Source organism: Aedes aegypti, chromosome 3 (genome assembly GCF_002204515.2).
Source record: "Aedes aegypti strain LVP_AGWG chromosome 3, AaegL5.0 Primary Assembly, whole genome shotgun sequence".
NCBI lineage: Eukaryota > Metazoa > Arthropoda > Insecta > Diptera > Culicidae > Aedes > Aedes aegypti.
The window spans coordinates 137,930,580-137,951,870 of NC_035109.1; the positions used below are offsets into that span (position 1 = coordinate 137,930,580).

General features: G+C 40.8%; 1 protein-coding gene across 12 annotated transcripts in view; it reads left to right on the plus strand.

Moving 5' to 3' along the window:
- Nucleotides 1–21,291, plus strand: part of LOC5567272 — a 286,367-nt gene that overhangs the window by 43,008 nt on the left and 222,068 nt on the right. The window lies entirely within an intron of this gene.

The following is a 21,291-nucleotide window of genomic DNA, read 5'->3' on the forward strand; positions in this document are numbered from 1 at the left end:
ATCTAGCTCAGGATTGCGCCAATATAACCCGAAAGTACCTACATCAATAAATATCAATTCAGTACTCGAATGTCCATAAGTTATCAGCGCACCCGAGTAAATAACACTCAAGACGTCTAGTCTCCCTTTTCACAAATGAATTAACACTCTGTACTCGGCTTAAAAAGAGTAGCAAAAGCGGCTAACTACTGTTAAGATAATCTCTTGTTGAAATTTAGTCTCAAATAAACGGAAGAGATGTATGTCGTGCACATGTTGAATAAAAAAGAATCCAAGTCGCTGGAAGCAGATCGGAAACGGCATCTGACATCGACATCGCCTGTGTGGATTCCATTCTAGTGCGAACAAAAAAAAAATATGCTGTGAATCCCTAGGGATATCATCGTCAGGAACGTTTTGTAACCTACTTTTTCACAATAACGCTTCCGATTTTTATCTATCCACCGACGTCGATATTACACGGACAGTTATTCATCTGTTATATTTGCAATGCATAAAGGATGACATTTTTTTTCCAATAAAATAGTTTATTTTCAAATTATCTACTATGTACAATGAGTTGATTACAACATATACATATAATACTTGAAATGTTTTTCAAATAGTCTTTTGCTGTTCCATCGTATTACACTTATACGGGATTTTAATTCTTCGAGTGTTCCGTCACTATACTTATTTAAACAATATTTCATAGTTTCTATTATCAACCAAAGCACTGCTTTATATTTACAATTTCGGTAACCTATTCTGCATGACAACAAATCTGTTGCATCTATCAAATTAATTTTAAATTTATTTTTAATTACTCTATTTAACGATGTCCAAATACTTGCTGATCCTACACAATTCTTGATTCTATGATCAACAGTATCGATTCTTCCACAAGAATCGCAAGTTGGTGAATCAATCCCTCTCACTTTGTGACGGAATAGTTTTGATTTGCATGGAACTAAATCTCGTAGAACCATGAAAAGTGTTGATCTTGAATCACTTGAAACGAAGTTATGATTAACATTTTCATAGATGTTCTCCCACACGATATGTGGCGTTTTTTCTTGCTGCTTAATAGTTATGTTCATATCATTAATCAATTTATCATATATTTGTTTACTTGAATTAATATTACTCTCTTTTAGCTCAATTGCAAAATCAATCCACTCACGCGTAGTTCTTGATAATTTTCTGTTGTTGTTTTGTTCCATCATAAACTTGTCATATGTACGAGTTTTCGTATTACAGAGTATATTTTTTACAAAAAAAGCTTTTGTCTTGGATACTACATCGATCAAAGCTAGACCTCCTTTGTACTCTGGTGCATAGAGCTCTTTTCTTTCAACTCGATAGAATAATCCTTTCCACAGGAAACTACCGCACTTTTTTCTAATTATTGCAATATGCTTATTTTCTGGGGGAAACAGTTGAGCAACGTACCATAATTTGGATAGGATGTAGGTATTCAAAGTCCAAACTTTTTGATTTAAATTCAGTCTTCTGGTAAAACTCATAGCAAGACTGTAATTGATATTTTTAATCAATTCATAGTAATTAACTTCAATCATTTTTTGATAATTTTCATAGAAGTAAACACCCAAAATTTTTAATCCTTGAGATTCTTGGATTTGTTGTGGTCCAAGTGGGCAATTGTTCAGTCGCAAAAATTGTGATTTTGAGAAATTTATTTTAATTTTGGAATAAATACTGTAGTAATTTATCAGTTCCAGAGTAGAGCTAAATTCAGCATCGTTTCTTATAAAAATATTGAGATCATCTGCGTATGCTATGACTCTAATAAAAACATCGTCGATAAGTATTCCTTTGATATTTTTACTTAAACTCATCAAAAGTGGCTCGATATACAGTGCGAACAATGCCCTTGCTTAATGGACATCCTTGCCTCACAGACTTTCCTATCGGAAACGAATTTGTAAAAAACCCGTTGAACAAAACTTTCGAAGTTGCGTTTTTGTATAATGTTTTTAAACAATCAATCAAAACAGTTGGGAAATTAAACTTTTGCAATATAATCCATAGAAACTCGTGGTCTACTCTGTTGTTTCTAGGTCAACAGAGAGAATTATTCCTTTGATTTTTTTACTTTTGTTCGCTTTCACAATTACATTACGAAGTAAGGTCAAATTTTGAATGCAAGAACTGTCTTCTACACATGCCGATTGTCCCGCTCCTAATATTTTTTTCATTAAAGGTTTCAATCTGTTGCATAAGATTTTAGTAAAAATTTTGTAGTCCGTATTAAGCATGCTGATCAGCCGTTGATTGTCGAGATCGAATTTATTTCTTTTTTTTTGGAATCAGCGTTATTATTCCAGATGTAAACAGAGCTGGAGAATATTCTCCATTTATGAGATAATTATTAAACAACGCAAGCATTTCAGTTTTGATTAAATCAAAGAAAGTTGAATGAAATTGATAATTAATTCCATCCGGTCCGGGAGAGCTATTGTTTGAAGCTTCTCTGATCGCATTTTCTATTTCATTTAATTCGATTGGTTCAGTTAGAGTTCGTTTATCATCTTCAGTTAAAAACCGATCAATGTACTTAAGAGTCTCATGACTGAAGTGGTCCAGAGTTTTTCTGGAATCTGCTTGAGAAATATTCAAAAATCTCTTGTTTCAAAATTGAGGGATTTGAAGTACTTTCACCATTTACGTTCAACTTCATCAATCTAGATTGTGAAGATCGGTTGATAAAAGACGTGACTTGGAAAAAAGATAGCTTTTCGTCATTGTGCAAAGAATTAGCTTTCAATTTACTCCGAAACCTATTAAGCCTGCTTTGCTCTAGATCCATTAATTTCGATTTTGCAGTGTTTAGCTCATCAGTGACGTCGATGTTTAATGCTTGATATTGAAAAGCATCATTAAAACATTTATATTATTATTATTATTTATCTTTATTAGGGAGATTTTCAGCCCTTGGCTGGTTCATCTCCGTTTAAAAAAGAAATTTGCTATACCAGAAGGGTTAAGCCCTAGGAATAATTACATTTCAAAATACAGAGTTTCCTCTCTAATACTATATTTCGCCGAAAAGGCCAGCCTCCTTCAGAAAATTGATGACCTGGCGTTCATTTACAGGGTCGTTCGCCAACGACCTGGGGATGTCCGTGATCTCGTGTGTTTCTCGTAGGTCCCGATATTGAGGGCATGCGCATAAAAAGTGTTCCACGGTGTTCTGCGTGTTGCAAAGCTCGCATTGACGGCGGAATCCGGCTCCCCTTGCCGCCATGTCGTGGGATACCCGGGTGTGACCCGTACGCAACCGGGAAAGGACGATCTGTTCACGTCGGCTCGATAGGTCTTCGCCGGGTTTGGTGTTTGGTTTGGACTTTCTCAAGAACAATTCCCGATTACTCCTCCATTCATCTGTCCAGGTCCGCCAGAAGACGTCCTTGACCCAGTTCCTTAAGTCGTCAGCGGGGATTTTTTTCGTTAGTGGGGCGCTATTTCTCCCGATGCCAGCCAAGACATCTGCTCGCTCGTTACCGGCGATCCCACAATGCCCGGGAACCCACATTAATGCCCTCGGGTATGGGGCGGTGTCCAGTAACATCTGGATGCCCTGGATAAATGGATGTTTATTCCTTGGGTTCTCTACTGCTGTGATGGAACTGTGGGTGTCTGTCACGATTAGTAGTGACCCGTCGCTTGGGGCTGTCAGTGCCTGGAAGATCGCGGCAGCCTCCGCTGAAAAGACGGAACATTCCGTCGGGAGGCTGTGTTGTTCCTCGTGTCTGTTGCCATGGACTCCTACGCCCACACGTCCCGCCGACCTTGACCCGTCGGTGTACCGGATCTCCCAGTTGGTATATCGCTTTGCTAGCCTCTCACAGAAGTACGCCCGGACCTTTTCCGGTTGGGACTGCCTTTTGAACCGGTTCTTAACGCTGTTGTCTACCTCGGGTGCTCTGGCCGACCAGCTTCTGGGCCCGAGCCGGTGGAGGCCTGCCACCGGGGGAAGCGTGGTGTTGGCCTCAGTACTGAGGGCCAGGTTTGCCTTCTCTGAGAGGAGGCATGCTTGCCCGTTTCCCCGGGTTTTCTCCAGGTATCCTATTGCCCTGTTAGCGATTGTGAGGGCTACTTTATGCCTGAATGGCAAAACTCCGATTTCGGCGCACGCTGCGTCGGCGGGGGTGGATGGGAGCAGGCCGGATACGGTTCTAATGGCTTTGTTATGTATGGGCGCTAATGTTTCGGTAAGCAGATCCTGGTTTCGGCAAGTCATCTCGATCCCGTAGAGTAGACGACTGCCGATGATCGCGTCCGCGACCCTTACACAGGTGGCCCTGTCGCTGCAAGTTCTTTTTGCTGAGATGCTACGGAGCAGGTTTAACCTGTCTTTGCAGCTATGTTTGACCCCGATGAGGTGGTTTTTTAAGGTTAGGTGTCGGTCAAGGGTGATACCCATTATCCTCAAAGACCTTTTCAGTGGAATGGTCTCTCCGTTTAGTTTGATCGGTTTCCTAGGTGGCCGGTGGTTGATCCCGCAGATGTGGATTCTGGTGGATTTGGCAGCCGAGATCTCGAAGCCTGTCGTGCTAGCCCATTTGCCTACAGCTGTGGCAGCTGCTTGGGCTTTTCGCCTGATCGCTTTCGGGTGGGCACCGGTCACCACTAGGGTGATGTCGTCCGCATATACCACGAGGAAGACTCCTCCCGGTAGAACTTCAAATACTCCGCTCATGGCTACCAGGAATAGAGTGACCGCAATCACGGAACCCTGGGGGACTCCTGTTTCCTCACTTTGTATATTGGAGCGGCTGTTTCCAACTGTGACTTGGAATGTCCTCTCGGTTAAAAAACCTTTCAGGTAACGGAGTAGATTTCCGGTGATTCCCCACCGGGCTAGCTTCTCTAGTATTCCTGGGGTCCAGGCCCGGTTATAGGCTTTTGCCAGGTCCAGCGAAACTAGTTCCGCATGATCTCCTTTAGATAAGGCGTCATCAAGAATCTGTCCTAATGCCGCCAGGAAGGTTCCGGTGCCACGACCGGACCGGAAAGCGTGCTGCCTGTCGTCTAGGAGGCCGTTACTCTCGAGATATTCCACCAGTCGGCGGTTCGCCATTCTTTCCATCACCTTGGAGGCGCAACTGGTCAGAGCGATTGGGCGGTAGCTGGAGGTGCTGTTTGCTGGTCCGGAGCCTTTCGGTATTGGAACCACCAGACTGTGCCTCCAGTCGGCCGGTAATGTCCCCGACGTCCATATGGAGTTGATGGCCCGGAGTAGGCCTTGCTTTCCGCTTGGAGGGAGGTTTTTTAACAGGGGGTATGCCAGCTCGTCTGGTCCAGCGGACTTCCCTTTAGCTCGTCGGAGGGCGAACTCAAGTTCAGCCATTTGGAAAGAGGTGTTGAAAGGTTGACCGCAGTCAGGGGCAATTTCAAAATTACTGATGGCGGAGTGGGAACAGTGGTGTTTTCTGCGAAAAGCTTCAGGATACTTTCCCATAGACGAGAGTTCCTGAAAATATTCGCCTAGGGCTTCGGCGATTATCTGCGGGTCTCGAGTGGGAACGTTGTCGACTGTCAGACACATTCCTTTAACTCTCCGCTTTCCTCGCAGGCAGTTTACCCTCCTCCACAACTCCGCGGAGGACTGTTGGTCGTTGATGGAGTCAAGGAACTTCGTCCACGACTTTTCCTTTTCCTCCCGGATGGTCTGCCGACAAGCGTTTCTTGCCTCCTGGTATTCTTCCTTGGCTTGTACCGTATTCGGATGGTCAGGCGGTAGTTTTTTCTTGATCTTTTTAAAGGTTCGCAACTTCTTCCGCCGGTGTTTCACCGCCGCCTTAGTGGTGTCGTTCCACCAGTGGAGGGCTCGCCTTCCTGGATTGGGGCTAGTTCTTGGAATCGTCTCGCTTGCGGCCTTAATGATGGAGGCAGTGATGTCCACTATTGACGGGGATGCGTACTGGTCGAGTTCCTTTTCCACAAGTTCTTGGAAGCCGGCCCAATCCGCCTGCTCGAAGAGCCATCGGGGGCGCCGGGTCGTTTCTGGCTGGGTGGAGTTGGTGAGGGTGACAATGATTGGCGAATGATCGCTGCTGTGGGGATCCTCTTTCACATGCCACAGCAACTTGTGGCCAATCTCGGAGGAGGCAAGTGTAACATCGATTGCGGTTTCAGTTGTCCCGCGAAAAAAAGTGGGGGACCCATCGTTGAGGACGACGAGATCGTTACCGCATGCAAGGTCCATTACGCAACATCCTCGTGCATCTGTCTTTTTGTCACCCCAGGACTGGTGATGGCCGTTAATGTCACCGAGCATGATGATCGGGCCAGGGATTTGGTCAAGGGCATCCTGCAAGCGCTCCCTCAAATTCGGAAGCTTCCCGTTCGGTAGGTAGACCGACAGGGCAGACACAGCAATGGGCAGGTCCAGCCGGACGCCAACGATTGGTAAATCCGTAGTGATGTTTAGCCTGACGGCAGGGATATCGGCTAGTACTCCTATTGCCACGGAATGGTAGAGCGAAGTACCGGCCGTTTTGTGCCATTTGTATTTTCTACCGATGGTGCTGTCCATGGTGGTTTCGCTTACCCGGTGGATTTCCTGTAAAGCCAGGATGATAGGCTGGTACTCCTGCACCAGCAGTTCCAGGTCATTACGATTTTGGAGGAAACCGTTCATATTCCACTGAATGGAGAGCGTTGTCGACTTCCTTACTGTCGTTGCGCTTGGATTTTGAGGTCCGAGGTGCCCTAGTTGATCCTGAGAGGGATCTGGGATGACAAAATGGTGGGCTAGGCCGGAGGGGCCTAGCCGGAGAGGGTGGGGCTTACCACTCGGAGTTTTACCTCCGAGGTGCCCAGACAGATCCTGGTAGGGATAAAGTGGTGAAGGTCGTCGAAATACTCCGGAAGGGCCGGCTGTTGGTGGAGCGCAAGCTTCGTCACGTATTGCGACCATCGCGTCGTAAGCTGCAGCGTTGGTGCTTTCCAAGACCGACAATGGTTTTAGCTTCGGAGATAAGTATTCGGTAGCAGTTGGTTTGGGGTTGTTGATGTCGCTGAAGCCATAACGGTTTGGCGGGTTTCTTCTCCGGGGAGGATTTCGGCGCAGGTTCATTGCAGGCTTGGATCCCTCGACGTCCTCAGGGGGATAGGCGTTACCGCCCTTGTCCGTCCCTCTTCCAGACCGGAGGGGAAGGCTAGGGTTGTCCGCTGGTTCCGGTTGGGGTGTAACGTCCGCACCGGCGGGGCCTAACCGTTCCCGACCGTCCTCTGGGTCTTCGGCAGCAAGGACATTCGGGTGCCGAGGGTTGTCCCCCAGTTCCGGTTGGGGTGTAGTGTCCGCACTGGGGGGGCCTCGGCTGCCCGAGGTCTCCTCTGCAGTGCTTGATGTTGTTTGGGTGTGGTTGGTACTGTCGTTGGAGCTTGACTGTTGTCGCTCGTTTAGCTCTGGGTTTTGGACATCAGCGGGTGGGAAGGTGGAGGTGAATGTGATTGGGTAGTGTGATTACTGTTCTGGTGATGTGCTGATGTTTTGTTCGAGCGACCTGTTCGGCGGTTACTGCATTGATATGTCTGCTGCGGTATCACGAGGGAGCCTAGTTTTGTTCCTGGTGATCCGAACTTCATCGGCTGAGTTGATGCTTGATTCCGCGCTGGAGATTGAGTGGATCCGTTTTGACCCAGCTGCTGACGAAGTCGCAGTGCCGACGGACTTCAGCGAATTGTCACTATCATCCAGTTCCATGTTTGTTGCAAGGAACTCGCTTTCTTTGCCTATGCGGCTCAGGGGGGAGTGACTCATATGGGGGCTCTGGTCGTCTTGTAGTAGTGCCGTTTGTTTATCGTTGCTTTTCTTCCTCTGCTTTTTGGGGACAACTCTCTTCTTCTCATTGGCCATTTTTTCCTTTTTTGCAGCTACGTTGTTCCGAACCCATTCGGCTACCTGGGCAGTCATTGTCGGGTCCGCAAAATTCGGCAGACATTCGACGCTGCTGACGGTAGTGTATGGGGAGCTTGATTGTGGGATTGGCGTTGGTGTGGTCATCGAGTTTCGGGGGGTTACCTGCTGTTTTTCCTTCATTTCTGCGATGATTTGGTCCTTCTCTTTAAGGTCCGCTTGGAGCTGTCTCACGGTGGCGGTTAATTCCGCTACCTGCCGGATTAGCTCCTCTATCGGGCCGTGGTCCTTGGCTGTTTCCAGCCGTTCGCTGATGGGTCGGTATGCTAGGGCTTGTTCCATATCGGCCATTCGCTGTTCGCGCTTTGCAGCTTCGTTCTCCAACCTTTTCACGGTGCCTCGGAGCTCAGCTATCTCCGCGTCTTTGCTGCTGCTAGCTACTCCGGCGTAGGAGTTCCGACCTTGATCGCGTTCTTTTTGGGCCTCTCTCGCCTCGAATTCCCGTCGCGCCTGAGGGTAGGAAAGGCCATCATCCACACGGATGATTTGGATGGCATTCTCCTTCCTAAATGCCGGGCACTCGCGGCTCGATAAAGCATGTTGTGCGCTGTTGCATGCTTTGCAGTATGTGGGCTCGGTGCACACTCGTCTGGGCGTTGGTTCGTTCGTGGTTCCTTGCTCGTTTGCGGTTTCCATTTCCTGATCTTCCTGGTGAACCTTGCTGCATCTTCCGCAGACTCTAGCGGGGGCCGTGCAGCGCTTTCCAGTATGTCCGAAGCTCCAGCAGCGGAAGCACTGCATTGGGTTCGGGTAGAAATTGCGGGTTCGACATCTGGACCAGCCAAAATCTATATGGTCCGGGACCACGGTGCCGCTGATGGTGAGGATTAGGGTTGGGGTTTCCTCCAGAGCGTTGGTATTTCTGTTCCTCCTTTTGATTCGTCGGACTTCTTTTACTTTTTGCTCGCGAAGCTGTTCGGCGATATATCCCTCTTCTAGGCCGATGGTGTCAGCATTGGAAACAACGCATTTGACCTGGTTGAGGTTAGAATGCTCTTCCACGCTGATCTCGGTTCCGTCCGCTAGCCTTGACATGGTCAGAAGTTTGTCGAATTGGGCCTGGCTACGCACTTTGAGAACATACGAAATGCCTTTGTTCTCTTTGAACGCGCCCGCGATTTGTCCACCAACGTGCTTTTCTACCGAGAGGCGTAGGAGGAACGGGTTGTTCGGGATGGCACCAGTTTTCGCCTTCATTCGAAGGAACTGCAGCTGACCTGCGTTTCCTTCCCTGTCGAGGAACTCGGGAATCAATCGATCGGTGTACTCACCATTCTTACGATTACGCTGGTAGCCTCCGCCGGGGCCCCCTGGGTCCCCGGGGTTGAGCGGAGGGCTGCTCGCCGACATTACGCCGGCGGGCCGGGACTATGGTGGTTAGACCACACAGTCGACCGGCCTTTTCGGGAAACCACTTGATTCACTCGTGGAACGTCCACCGCACTGACGTTTTTATGCAAAAAACTCGCCTCTGTACACCTCGGTGGCTTAAGAGGGAGGGTTCTACGACGGCCTTAACCGGCACTACCAATCGTAGGGGGAGGGGAAAATTTTGAGGGGGGGGGGGGGTGGAAAACACTTCACAAAAAGTGGGGGGGGGAGGTTTGGTTGTCACTGGTCTATTTGGCACTCAGGGGCTCTTATGGGGCCCTAAAAATGGCCAACACTTTCTTCTTCGGAACCACCAACGAGAGCTAATTAATTAAGCTTTTTGGGCCCCGTAGCCTAGCACCACTTATTTTCCGAAAAAGATCCGGCACTTTCTTCGCCCCTTGGCGTAATACCCACGCTCACTTGCCTTTGTGGCTTTCTCCACACGAGTGGGCACTTTTGCGACCGAAAATTCGGCGGAAAAACGGCGAACAAATTTACGGAAACCGGCGGATTGGCCGCGGACACTCCGAAATTTGCTCCGGAAAATGCGGAAAGTTCGGAAAGTCGAGAAATTCGTTTGAAAAAAGCACTCCGAAAATCACCACTTTTCACTCGCGACGCTGAAAAAAGCGATCCAAACGCGACGAACCCGAACTGTCAACTCTGAAACATTTATAATAAAAACTTTTCAGGCTATTGATTTGTCGATTCAAATTGAACGATTCATTTTTAAAAAACCTTCTGATCCCATTTTTTAAATCATCGTTCCACCAAAAACTCAAATTGTGGAATGAATTTCTGTTTTTCAAATTCCCATAATAAGTTTCAAATTTTTCTTTTATGTCTTCGTCACCTAAAAGATTTGAATTCATTCGCCAATATCCTCTGCCATAAAAGTTAATCTAGGTGATGTCTTTCACAGAAGCTGTTAAAATCACACTGTGGTGGTCGGAGAATGGAACAGCCACCGTATCATTTTTTTTACCTGCTCGATAAAATTCTTGGAACCGTAGAATCGATCTAATCTAGATTTTGAATCTCCTCTAACAAATGTGAAAGTTCGCCCGTTTCCTTTAAACAGTTGAACATCGAATAAATCTAACTCGGTAACTAACTTTTTCAAGCCATTGCACAGGTTTTTCACAGAACTTGATGAGTCGCTTCTGTCAATAATGCAATTAAAATCACCCAGAATGATATTCTCCTTGAACTCTCCCAAGTGAATCAAAATTTCATGAGTGAACAGGGTTTCCCTCTCTTTCTTAAACTTGGAACCTGAGTGCGCATACACGTTTATTAAATTCACTCCGTCTATAACACAGGAGATCATACGACCATTAGTGTGCATAACTACATTTGAAAATTCGATATTTGATCGAACTAGTATACCCGTTCCTTTCCCGTCTGTACTGATGTTGATTAACGCTCTGTGTGTTGGTATAAAGGTGAAGTTTTCAAAAGCTACCTCTTGCATGAAAATAACGTCCAAGTCGTTATTCCACACGAACTCTTTGAAAAGATGTTGTTTGACTTTAGTGCTTATTGCATTCAAATTTACAGTAGCCATCTTTCTAATGTATGACATGGTCACTAACAAATCAGATGGAAGCTAGGTGAAGATCAAATCTGCGAGAAAATCAAAAACTGAGAGATACTAGTGCGAGAAGGCATACTGCAAAAGTTAACAAATGTGAAGAACAAACAGTTATCACATCGGGAGAAACCCGTTTCCCACTCTACTTCATTTGCCGTGAGTTACTCCTAGAACTGCGGCGTGAGTTACTTCGAGATCGAATACCAGGCACCTCCATTGAATTTTTTTTCTTCCTACCTCGTCCCTTTCTGCTTACTACTTCCATGTCCGAGCTATCGTTTTCAGACGTGGACAATGCACAGTGATTTTTTTTGCCGATTTCGTGATCGAAATAGAATAGCGTCTAAACTGTTGGTTTTAGTGAAAAAGTTTGTTCAGAGAAGTTTCTTGATTTGTAAAAGCGCTTCTTTTGATACTAGCGGCCAGGTGATTAAATCACCTAAAAGTGAGATAAAAAAATATTTTTTTTACCTGTTCGAGATAGACGGTCGGTGTCTTCAGCAAAGTTGTAGCACATGTTAATTCAAGACACTTTGTCTAAGACACCAAATTTCTATCTCTTATACATTACAAGATATGTAATTTTATCTTAAAATGACCCTTAAAAACCAAAATTTTAGTATAACTTTTTTCCTAAATTTTTGACATTTTTTGTGTCTTCTACAAAATTGTTCAACTACCAAATCTACATGTTTTTGCTGAACACTGCAACTTGCTATCTCTTATGGTAAAATAGTTATTTTCAAATAATAGATTTTTGTCGGGCTTTTTTGGACTAATAGCATTAGTTTGGACGCAGATTGACGCACATAGCGATTTGCGATTCTGATAGCACTGTTTTTTCACTTTCAAATGACACTAAGAACTTTTGGCCAGAAGCGGTCTATTGATTTTTATATTTAAACTAGTTAAACCATAAAAATGCGTTTTTTTACGCTTTTACGACTTTTTTCTCGTTTTCATAACGTTATTTCATATATAAAATGTTGGATTTGATACGTTATGATCATTTATATAATTTTTGATATACTACCTCACCCACAAACTTCATTTAGCATGGAAATGCTTTTATTTTTTTTTTTTTTTTTTGTTTAAGTCATAACGTTTGACCCAACTTTTGACTCTCGATAGAGCGTTACGTAATTTGTAAACGGTGCCATTCGTTTGTTACGCAACTTTCATTTGTGGCGCTACCATGTAATGTCTTTGTTCCTTTCAAAATCTCGCGATACGCGGCATAGCTAATAAAAATCCTCTTTGTGTTATACAAATTCTTCTATGATATAGGAACAAAATTTAAAAAAAATATCGAGAATAATATGTGTGCTGAATCTTCTATAGTGAATGTTAATTTCACTTATACTAATACAGACAAAGTATATGCTGATTTGATATAAAACTGTAACAGTGAACGCCGATTGGACATGAATCAGAACTTTAAGGACATGTAGGAAGGAATCCCTGTCATGGCAGGGAAAATGGCCTCCTCACACAAACAAACACATTTTTTCTCAAAATATTTCACTTACCTAATATTATTCACTCCCAAATTGCTAACTGTACATCAGAACACTGTTATGTTACCATTATTGTAGTTAAAGTAACTCATAACTAGCCAAATTTCACAAATCGTGCTAATTTTCAACACGAACGACGAACATTCTCTCGTTTGTTTATACTTACTCACCCGCTAACGAAAAATACTTTTCGCCCAATTTTATCATTTCCGCTACACGTAGAACTCCGTACTCAGTTTACTTTCATTAATTATTTATTGAAAGACACCTTCTCATTGATTTCTGATGGATACAACATAAAACTTTATAGATCCGTGCTCAAAACAATCACCCGTTCTCAACTTTCCGCTTTTTCTAATTTTTCTAATATCAAGTCGGCTGCACGCTTGCAGTGCTGTCAGGAATGTTGATAGTTACGCATGATATCAAGCAATATTATTCAGTTGAAATTAAAAAGACTGGAACTGATGCTGGGATTAATGCCAACGGAGTATTATTAATTGTAACTACACTATTACCAACTAGTAAGAGAATATATTTTGTGTACCACTACTTTGAAACGGAAGTTTACGGATTCAAAGGAGTTTCACCTTAAATTCAGTGCATATTATTGAATTTTGTTATAACTGTTAGAAACTCTGTGAATTCAGTGAGAACTGTTGAAAAATGTCTGGTCCAACAAATACAGGTATAAATTTGATTATAAATTATTTGTACCATTCCTTATTATCATGATTTATCATTTTCATTTGTTTGTTTAATTTGTTTACCGGCAAAACAGACCGATGATGCTCCGAGTAGGAGCTATAAAATGCATTTTTATGGTTTAACTAGTTTAAACATAAAAATCAATAGACCGCTTCTGGCCAAAAGTTCTTAGTGTCATTTGAAAGTGAAAAAAACAGTCCTTTCAGAATCGCAAATCGTCATGTGCGTCAATCTGCGTCCAAACTAATGCTATTAGTCCAAAAAAGCCCGACAAAAATCTATTATTTGAAAATAACTATTTTACCATAAGAGATAGCAAGTTGCAATGTTCAGCAAAAACATGTAGATTTGGTAGTTGAACAATTTTGTAGAAGACACAAAAAATGTCAAAAATTTAAGAAAAAAGTTATACTAAAATTTTGATTTTTAAGGGTTATTTTAAGATAAAATTACATATCTTGTAATGTATAAGAGATAGAAATTTGGTGTCTTAGACAAAGTGTCTTGAATTAACATGTGCTACAACTTTGCTGAAGACACCGACCGTCTATCTCGAACAGGTAAAAAAATTATTTTTTATCTCACTTTTAGGTGATTTAATCACCTGGCCGCTAGTATCAAAAGAAGCGCTTTTACAAATCAAGAAACTTCTCTGAACAAACTTTTTCACTAAAACCAACGGTTTAGACGCTATTCTATTTCGATCACAAAATCGGCAAAAAAAATCACTGTGCAATGGTCCCCGTTTCAAACTGTTCTCCTCCTGGCCGGAGCACGATACACCGCTTGTCTTCGACGGTTCGTTTGCTCTGCTGCTCTCCGGTGTTTCACCATTTGTCTCTCCTACACTCATCGACGCTGCCTGTTCCTTTGTTGCGGTTTCGGCCTCTGCCGATGGAGCCTCTCGTGAACTTGGATGCTGTGGAACGCTGAGCACCGTCATCGAAGTTGGTGCGGTATTTACACTGCCGCTGAGCCCTCTCGCGATCCTCAAATTGGCCGTCACCTGACTGTAGAGTCTGCTGTTGACCGATCCCGATGAACCGGCAGCTGCCAGCTTAGGGCAATCTGATTTGTTGTGACCTTCTGCTTTGCAGAAGAAGCATCTGTTCTTCAGTCCATCATAATATAATCGGACACGGAAGTGGCCAATGTAAAGGTTTGCCGGTATTTCCTTCTCTATTTCCATATGCACACCTCTCACTCCGCTAAAAACAGGGTATCCATAGTCGGTTGGGTACTTCTCACGCACGTGTTGTCTGATTCTGCCAAATTGCCCTAGCACCGCTGCAATGTCCTTATCATCCGCTTCAGGGGGTAGATTGAAAATCCGTATGTACTTAAATTGCCGGCTGGCCATCTCAAGCTGAACCTTGGTCTTTTCACCATCCGCATACTGGAACCAATATTGATCCTCCATCGCACTACTGAATCTGTTGAAGCTTGTTTCGTCGATAAATTTCACGTAAAACCGTTGGTCATTTTCGTCCTTGTACACTGAATGCACGTCAGTTGCTGGAATTTTCAGCACTCGCATCATGAACCGTAAAACATCCAGGTGAATTGGCATCTTTGCACCTTGCGAAAAAGTAAGTTTCAACGTGTTCTTTCTGGTTTCCATTTTTATCTATTCGATGAATAGATTCCGCTTGAACAATAAACAAAAAAAATCACACAAAGTGTGAGCAACTGTTTAATACTTGACCAGCACTCTCGAGTACGTGTTCACTCAACGGCGTCCGAGTATAAACTGACATTCGTTATCCAGGTATTATGTCATACAGTATGGCCCATAAAAAAATGCGAAAATTCGTCATATCATGTTTTATGGTAGTTTTTACATAGAAAATGTGAATGAAACATAAATATTATTCATTACACTGCGGAATACGGTTTTGTCTCAAGCACCAAAATACCGCTATTTACTAAATTAAGGGTTGCTCAGTCCATTACCGTTTTCAGAAATATCATGACACGTCTAGTTTTTGAGATATTGACTGTTGAAAATGCAAAATATGACTGTTTTAGCCAACTTGCATGCAAGTTTTCCAACTTGTACGGTAATTTATTTGCTCAATTTGTCACAGAATTCAAATTTCATGTATAGAACAATAATTATCATCGAAGTTCATAATAGTTTCGATGGTAAAATGTTATTTTTTGGTGGTTCAGAAAATTATTGTATTATGCCATATAAGAGAAACGAACAATTTTATATGAAGACTGCAAGCATGTTGAAAAATATCGATTTAAACTAAATTTTATCATTAAATATCAACTGATTTGTATATAAATTGAAAGTTCAAGTCCTATTTAGCATGTTTGGTAGATCATACCACAAAAAAGTTTGATAAATCATACTTTAAATTTCATGTAAACATCACTTTAACCAGTGTTTTATACAACTTTGGCAACCTGTAGCTAAAAATTGTGACGTGCTGGAACATTTCTGAGAACGGCATCAGATTCAGCTACCCAAAATCTACTAGAGACACATAATTTGATCCTAGAGACACACAAAAGTGTCATTTTTGTTACGCTGTGTTACCTGTATTGTTTAATCTATTTAGACTCAGTTTTTCGCTTTGGACATGATTTTTATCTGTTACTATCACCTTACCGGAAAGGAATTGGAAGCATACCCTCAAATTTTATCATGCGGATGTCAAGTTCAATATCTGTGTGATGAAAGCTTCTAAAACATCAAAGATGGCATCAGATACTTCACAAGCCTTGTCTCCAACATACGCCCATATCAAATGATAGAATTGGTTCATACCTGGGTAATTGGAGTTTTAAACATATTTTCGAAAAAAAGGCTCATTTTGGAGAGCTTTGATTGAACCTTCATATAAGTGCGATAAGCGGCTCCATTTTGCTCAAAACCAATGAGCTAGTATTGATATAAGTTGTCTCTAATCGAAGGAACAAATTTCATCCTCAAAAATCTGTTATAGTCTTCCGTATTTATTTTTTATTCAACCTTAACAAAAAATAAAGGCATATCAAACCTATAAGATGCAGAAGCCCTCAAAACTATAATCCTGGCAAAATATTTTATTGTGATCATGAAAAACACGTTCTCTAAGAACTCCTTCATTCTCTGATTCCGAACAAACTAAAATTTTCAACAATAAAGTGTGATTTTTGAAGGTGGAAAGTTTATCGCCAGAGAATACGACAATCATACGCTGTTTCTAGCTTTGAGCGGACAAAACCTTTGAATTTATTTGTTTTATTACATTATTAAGGACAGTAAGAAAAATATAACAAAAATTGTCGTGGATAGCGAAGTTGTGTCAGAATATACTACCATAATCAGAAATTACATTCACTATCAAAAACATTAAAAATAACGCTTGTAGATGCTATAATTACGTTCAAACAATTTTCGCATTTTTTTATTCGGAATCTATGACAAAATGTCGAAGGATAAATAAATGGCCTAAATGGCATTATTCAAAAGGCCTTACAGTACAAGTGTTACATTGATTAGTCAACTCTCCATAACCCGATATTGAAGGGCCATCGAGTTAGGGTGGTATTGACACGGTGCCCCACAGACCGTTATTATGAAATAATAAGCCATCAGAACTGAGTAAAGGGCTCGATTCTTGAGGTCATTTTTCAATTCTGGGCAAATTTAAAAAAGAAATCTCAAGGAGGAATCTCAACAAACCTTGATTTTATGTTTTTGACTATAAATTTCTACATACCGTCAAACGGGGCTTCTTTTGACATAATTTTCACATTCTTCAACTTTGAGCATTTGTAACTCTTAGAATTATGGATAGATATTGATAATTCTTACATATATTTAAGTTGTATATGTACGTAACAAATGTGCCAAATATGAGGTAAATCCATCAAGAAATAACAAAACTGCTTGAATAGCAAAAAAAGTGTGTCCTTCAAGACAAAAATGGGGCTACTTTTGACATTTTCAGAAATTTTCAATATTTGATAGTAAAATGATTTTTTCTCATAAATTTCAAACTGATTACATAGATTATCGTTCATTTTGATGTAATAGAACGTTTTTTCATTGATAACCATAATTTAGAAAATTGCAAAGCTCGAAATAATTTCAGCGAAACATGCAATTTACAATTTTCAGTTCCTAGTATGAAACTTAAACTTTCAACTTACTCTTAAATGGAACTATCAGTTACGAATGCTTGGTTTTTTAAATTGATATTAACGAACGATGTAACTACCAGGTAATGCGATGATTAATGAGTAATGTGCAAAATCTGTCTCTTCTATTCTTCTTCATATAACATGACCGATGTGTAGAGCGATCACATTAATACCTGCAACTAAAAAATATTTTTTAATTCAAACGCAATCTATGAAATAAAGTTTTGCAAGTTGGTAAAGAAGAAAAAGTTTGCTTTTGTGATATGCTTTTAGCTTCTGGGCAGTTAAGAGCTGGCTTAAGAGAAGTTTTTTTTAGAAATAGGAAGGATGCAATTGTTTTATACTGCAAATTCATGTAAAATATGACGGCAAATATTTATTTTAGAGATTATGTTGTGAACTTGCCATTGGTGCGTTTTGAAATATATGTGTTTTATGTCTACAACATTTTCCAAATATAAATTTATTTTTTTTTATGTTGTAAAATATATAAATCAGAACATTATAACTAAATAAAAGTCGTTAAAATAAGACGTTTGATCAATAATTTTAATAAAACAACAATTTTTAGCAAAACACTATCACATTTTTTTTGTGAAACATTACGATTCGATAGTTTTGTGATGCTCCCAATAACTTCCCACGACTTGGGGAAAATTCAGACAATGTTTGCATAGCCAATGTTTTATACCTTGTGAATATTTATTCCGATTTTTTTGAAATGTTTTCTTGTTTATCCTGTTATTGTTGATGTTGTTCCAAAAACAAATCTTGCCTAGTGGTAGAGCATACATTTGTTGATAAAAGTGCTGAAGACACGAAATTGCTCAGATTAATATTTATACTGCTAATAAATTCAGCAGGTGAGTGTCCAAAGTAGCCCCTGGAATCAAAAGTAGCCCCGTCCGACGGTATCCTATACAGGGATGGAAAAAGTACTGTAGCAAACATTTATCACCTCTACAGGGTGTCCGCAAATTATCCGTACAAACTTTGAAGACATGGCTCTATACAATCAAGCATAATAAATTCAATATTCTTGCATGGTTTCAGACATTGGTTTATTATATTCTTACGAAATAAGTTTGACGCATTTCCGACTTCAAACATTTGCAAAACCGAGCCAAATGTATTGACGTGTCTTAAAAAGAGCTGTTTTTCGAGCTTTTTGACTGAAGAGAAATGTTCATAGAACTCACAGGATTTGAACCGTTTAATTTTCTATTTCCAGTCTAACTTAAAGCCACTAAACTGTAGGAAACTTCGAATAATAAAAGAATAGTTGGATTCATATCTTTTACGTTTTAGGGATTACACATCTCCAGTATGACAAGCGGCCCTCAGGAAAAACGTCTCCAAAAAAAATATATTTTCCTATCTCAGTAACAAGCAATCATTTCGAAATTATTTGAAGTTGTATTTTGTGTTACCATATAGATTCAATCCATGACCATTCAAAACAAAAAAATGTCACGGCTCTTCAAAACTGTAATCTTCTTCTTCCCAACGTTTTTTCAAACCCGAATGCGAAATGACTCGAGCACAGTGGTGACACGATTTTTCCGGTTTTCGGGGTTTTGCATTTTTGCTCGATAAAGGCAGCATGTAATTGAACTTGTTTATGTGTATCGCAACGGAATGATTGTGCTCTTAATATAAGCGCTTATAGGTTTCAATTAGTTGAAAACATAAGCGAAATATTGGCGATTGACTAATATAACATTTTTTCAATTATTCACCTCGAGATGGCTGTCCAAAAACGATCATAGTGGAGAGACAAAAACATTCATTCCCCAACAAATTATTATCCATGTTTCAACATCACTTGAACTTCCACTCTTTAGACCTGTTATCATGTATTTTGTTATTATTATTAGTATTATTGAAAACTGATTTACTTTTCGAAACACTTTTCTGTGTAGTTCGATAAAGGATCGCAATATCGTGAAATAGAAGCATTGCAACGGAATGCAATGGTAAACAGTAGATTTTGAAACGCATTTTTTATAATCCATGTAATATCACAAACGAAGTTTCCACCAGTATATGCAATCCCTACACTTGATTGTATATATCAGCTTAATCAGCTTTCCCAGTTGATGTTAAAATGTTTCTTATAATAGATAGATTTCCGTAACTGAGTCGTACGCGATTTTGAAATCATTGAACAGATGACAATGATTTCTACAAAAATAAAGTACATGGTAGCAGATATAGTACAGTAATGACCCGATTTTGTCAGCCCCAGGTTTTGTCTACCCCCGATTTTATCTACCCCCTATCAATTCAAATGTTATAGCATAAAACATGCTCATTCGTTTTGATTTAGTATCAATTCATCTTTGCAGAACATTTTTCTTGATTGTTGATTCTAAATACCGAATATTAGCACTTCTAACTAGTAATCCATAATATGGGTCAGGAAATGATTGTTTACCACGGTTATGGATCACTTCCAAAGAATGTGGATTGCTGCCATTTAAAAATTGGATTCGACATTTTCCGACAATAGCACTAAGGATAAAACTCATAAAACATCAAGGTTTGTACGTTTAATTTTTTAGCAAACAAAATGGGTGGAAAACTCGGTGTGGAGCGAAAACAGTTCATATCTCAGTTACTACAATGCAATATTACAAAAAAGGGCATTTTACCCTTGTTTCCAGCTCTAACACTGCTATTTTTTGCAGTAATATGTGACGCATTGTTAACTTTCGCCAAATCATGCAATACAGATGCATTGAGTTGAAAATCTCTTGATTTTGCGCACTGATCTGTAATATGTCACAATTTGATCCATAATGTGAAAATTGATCCATAATATGGTTTTCAGAAACTGATACAATTTTTAATTTTTTTGCAATCCTATGCAAATATTACACTCAAAACAGTTTACTAACCGAGGTTCCTATTTGAAACGATTCAATTCAAGCTTTTAAATTAAAATTTTACGTTTTCCTTGTGGTTTTATTGAACTTTATAGGTTGGACTCCACACTATTTGAGCCATAACTGTGGGGTTATGGTATATTTAACTTTCTAGGCAAAAACCTCAAATTAAGATTTCTCGAGATTCTTCCTAGGGATTTTTTTTTTTAATTGGCGCGGAGGTGTAGAATGACCTCAGGAATCGAGCCCTATACTCAGATTTGATGAACATATTTTTTTTTCATAATAACGGTCTGCCGGGTGATCGAATTGAAGAACACAAAATCAGTGCAAATGCGATCCAAGGGACCGTCGAGGTAGCTATGAAAACCAACTTTTACTATGGACCGATGCACGAGTTCATTATTTGACGTTTGAGCGGTGCCGTATGGACCGATGTACGTGTTCACTTTCTGACGTTTGAGCGGTGCCGTGTTATTTACGTGACCATGGCAACGAGTGAATTCGGCACCGCTCAAACGTCAAATTAATGAACTCGTGCATTGGTCCATTATATACGTGACCATGGAAACTAGTGAATTTAGCACCGCTCAAACATCAAATTAGTGAACCCGTAATGGACCTATGGACCAATGCACGAGTTCACTAATTTGTCGTTTGAGCGGTGCCGAATTCACTCGTTGTCATGGTCACGTAAATAACACGACACCGTTCAAATGTCAAAAACTGAACTCATGCATTGATCCAGAGATCAATGCACGAGTTCACTAATTTGACGTTTGAGCAGTGCCATATTCACTCGTTACCATGGCCACATAAATAACACGGCACGGCATACATCTTTTATCTAGGGAAAGTGTACCAGTTATGGCTGTAGTGGTTCCCTATTTGGCCATATGGGAAATTTTGATAACTTTCACATTTTAAATCTTTTTGAATGTTTTAACATCAAGATATATATTAAATCTAACTACTACTACACACAACAATTTTCAATATTTGAAGACATGAAAGTTATCACGTATGGCAAAATAGGGAACCATTATGCCCATAACTGGTACACCTACCCTAGGATCAGTTACTTTACGGACAGGAATTAATAATTAGTATTCATCTAATTATTAAAATATTGTCGACGCACTA